We start from the raw sequence: 4,106 nt of genomic DNA, 5'->3' as shown, positions 1-4,106 counted from the left end.
TATCATTTTCAGACCCTAAATTAATTTTATATATTTAGAAATAACATATTTTAAGTCCACTTCCGCTTTTGTATTGGAAACAGCAGACAGTGTTTTTTCATTAATTTATTATGCAATTTGCTTTCTATGAATAGAGCGATAATATATTTTGTTTTATCACCTAAAACTCAAATAACTTTATATTTGCCTTTGTTTAATATATCAGAAAAATACTTTCTCCGTAATATTTCTATCTTCTTGCAAATGAACGATGTTTGTTAAAATTCATTTATTACTAAAAATAATCTACGTGTTCTGTAAATGAATTTGGTCCTTTAACTTCAGCATATATTGTATTTATTTCTTCAATTTTGGTTAAATTTTTAGGTGGATTAGAAGGAGAAAACAAAAGCAAAATATCGCCAGATTCATTATTTTAGGGCCCGGCATGGCCAATCGTGTTAAGGCGTGCGACTCGTAATCTGAGGGTCGCGAGTTCGCATCCCCTTCGCACCAAACATGCTCGCCCTTTCAGCCATAGGGGCATTATAATGTGACGGTCAATCCCACTATTCGTTGTTAAAAGAGTAGCCCAAGAGTTGGCGGTGGGTGGTGATAACTAGCTGCCTTCCCTCTAGTCTTACCCTGCTAAATTAGGAACGGCTAGCACAGATAACCCTGGAGTAGCTTTGTGCAAAATTAAAAAAAACAACATTATTTTATGTTTATCCATTGTGAATGGCGTCTACAACCTTAAAGATGCTATATTTCTCTCTCTTATTTAGATCGGAATATATTTTTGGTTCAAATTCTAATATTTATTACGACTGCTCTTAAGATAAGCTTGTAATCATCTATATTAAATAATTCAACTAAAAGGTATTTATCTCTAAGCGTAAGAGATTTTGGAAAGAAAGTTCGCGATCATGATCAATTAAAGAGAAAATTTTGACGACTTGCACACAAAAACTGTAATTTATTGTACAGAAATCCTTGATTCATGCTATTATTTATTCATAATATGAGCGGATATGATAGTTATTTGTTTATTAAAAAATTAGGCTGAGATGATAAAGCAATTAATTCAATTCTAAATAATGAAATAATATATGTCTCATTTAATAATTTGATTTGAATTAAATACAAAACTACACAATAGGCTATTGTGCACTGCCCACCATGAGTATCGAAACCCGGTTGCTAGCGGCGTGAATCCATAGTCATACCGTTATGCCACTAGAGGGCGTATCATTTAAAAGAAAAATCGGTAAATTCGTAGACCAATTTAAGTTTATGTCTAGTACTTTAGTTAAATTTTGAAGTCATTTTAATAAAGAGAAATTTAAAAATAGAATGCAATATTTTCCAGAAGATAAGCTTGATTTTGTATTAAGCAAATGAGTTTATAAGACTGCATGGTCTCGTGGGACAAATACACTGAAACACAATTACCACTAAAAGAAATATTTTACGCTACTGAGTTAATGTGATTTTTCTGATGAGAACTAGAAACATGCTCTAAATATTTGGAACGAGTTTAAGATACAAAATATTGGATAATATTATAGTATTTTTGTGAAGACTAATATTTCGATATTATGATACATTTTCAAGAACTTTGGAGACATTTGTTTGAAAAGTTAAAATCAGAGCCTGCTTGGTACTACACGGTGCCTGAAGGTACCTGAATGTTAATATGACTGATATTTAACTGGAATTATTCACTGAATGTGATATGACCTTAATACTTGAGTATATCTTTGTGTTGTAATAGATAAAGCAAAACAACTGTCTAGGCTGCGTCAACCTTGAAACCAGGTTTTTATCGGTGTGAGCCCTCAGGTTTACCGCTCAGCCGCTGGGGAAGGGTACAATAAAACAGTAATATAAAGACAATGTAGTCACGTATTCGGTAATATAAAACCAAAAACACCCCACATAAAAAAGCAAAGAAAATTCTTTGTTATCATTATGGAGTTATTATCACTAAAGAGTTGACATAAAAATACATACAATCCATTGTTATCAGCAATAGTTATCGTTAAGACAAAGATTATTCCGTTTTATCATTAAGAAGTTGACCGAAAGAGAAAGACTATCTAATTTTTATGATTGAAGTGTTGGCATAAAGTTCAAGTCAAACCACTACTGTCACTAAAGAGTTAACATAAAGAGAAAAACAATAAAGTTGTTATCACCGTAGGGTTAACGACGTCTACACAATGACAATGCAGTCGCCAAATATTTAATAAAAAAATCAACCTTTGTGTTATCACTAAATAGTTAACGTAAAGATAAATACAATGTAGTTGTTTTCGCTAGTTGTGATAAAGAGAGTCTCATTGATATTAATAAAGACTTAGTATACAAACAAATACAATCCATTTGTTATCACTAAAGAACTGACATCAAAACAAATACATTGTTGTTGTTATTACTAAATAACAAAATCAATACAGTTATTAGTGTTGAAGTTAAAATCAAGACAAAGACAATCCACTTGTTATCACTGAACATTTGACATGAAGACAACTACATTACAATAATTATCACTACAATATCTTCCCCTCGGTGAACACAGCAGATAGCCAGATGAGAATTTCCTGTAAAAAACACATCCTACAGTATTAACATAAAGGCAAAGATAATCCAGATGTTATCACTATAGAGGTATTTCAAAGATTAAAATAATCCAATTGTTATCAATAAAGAATTGACATAAAAACAGGGATAATTCAATGCTAATCTAAGAATTATCAAAAAGACAAAACTTCATTTGCTATCACTAGCAAGGTTAATATGAACACAACGATGATCTCTACTCACAGAAGACTTGGTATGAAAAAGTTAGAATGTTAAAATTATAATTTATTACAGAGACAGTTGTTTCGTTATTATTATTTTTCAACACAGTTCAGCTCTTGTCTGTATTTACTTTGCAAGGCAAAACATTCGTTATCGACGTAGTACATTTTTTTACCTGTTGTTATTCTTGTTCGTGGACGAGCGAGGCATAGAGGTTAGCTTTCTTGGACTGTGAATCTGATGATCCATTTTAGGAAGAAACGCCATATGTGAAGTTCGGTTAAGAAAGCGATTATAGTCCAGCTGTGTCGAAGCCAATAAACTCTATTATACAGCAAAAGTATACACAAACACATAGAGAAATAGTTTCTTGCTTTTGTAAGAATATACACATTTAGTTTACAATACGTCATGACATTTCTAGTCCTTACGAAATTTTTCTTGAAAACTGATTTTAATTCAAAACCTGTAATTTGACTATAAAGAATTTTTAAATTAATCCATACTTTACAATTTAATGTGATAAAAAGAGAAACCTCTTAAAGGTTGTGTGAAAACTTCAGCTCGTAGAACCTGGATGATATACAAAACTGTCACGTCTATGACAAATGACACTTTAACTGGCTCGTTTATAATGATAACATGTTTGTTCTCCTCAAAGGCGCTCACCAAATGCCTTGTTGTAATCAGTCGCTTTAGGCTAAGGACCTGTTCATTATGATGTTTGTTCTTGAATCGAGACGGACTGCTATCGTATTAACCAACGCTGAATCTTTATTTTATCCTTCACCGTGAAAGCTGCATGGACATATAGAAAAACAAAGAGAGAAAAAAACTTTAAAACAACAAAGCGAAATATTTTAAAGAAAATATCAATATTTCATCTTTTTTTCTATCATATCATTAATTAAAGCTTAAAAATTGTCAAACTGATACGAACATTTTTAACAATAAGATTATTTTGTTACGAAGGATACAAGAAGCTTATGCTTAGCTCCTTTTCATCTAGAACAAATATTTTTGAAGTTTATTTTTTAAACAAGCATTATTATTGAACTTAACAGAGTTTTGAAATATGATTCATTATAGCCAGAAAATCAGTCAAAAACATGTATTGCTATTTTTCCCCTACAATTTTCAAAACGCTTAGAAGTTTAAGGAACAATTAACCAAGAACCAGAATTTGTTGGAACATAACATCTCTAGCGACATCCGGGCAGCAAGAACCCCCTGGGCGACTAGCAGAAACCGACTACCGCCAGAAGGCGCTACACACCCTTCAATAGCAAGGAAGACATTCAGTGAAAGCGGGCTGGCCTCCA

General features: G+C 32.1%; 1 long non-coding RNA gene across 1 annotated transcript; it reads right to left on the bottom strand.

Moving 5' to 3' along the window:
* Nucleotides 1–1,243: 1,243 nt before the first annotated feature.
* Nucleotides 1,244–4,100, bottom strand: LOC143234850 (uncharacterized). The gene is made up of 4 exons (XR_013018832.1): nt 3,962–4,100; nt 3,454–3,582; nt 2,960–3,087; nt 1,244–2,582 (listed from the first exon to the last, which is right to left on the bottom strand). It is a non-coding gene; the product is annotated as an uncharacterized LOC143234850 (long non-coding RNA).
* Nucleotides 4,101–4,106: the final 6 nt, after the last annotated feature.

The sequence above is a fragment of the Tachypleus tridentatus genome, chromosome 12 (genome assembly GCF_004210375.1).
Source record: "Tachypleus tridentatus isolate NWPU-2018 chromosome 12, ASM421037v1, whole genome shotgun sequence".
Classification (NCBI taxonomy): Eukaryota; Metazoa; Arthropoda; class Merostomata; order Xiphosura; family Limulidae; genus Tachypleus; species Tachypleus tridentatus.
The sequence above is the reverse complement of the archived record's forward strand: the minus strand, read 5'-3'. Positions and strand labels throughout refer to the sequence as shown.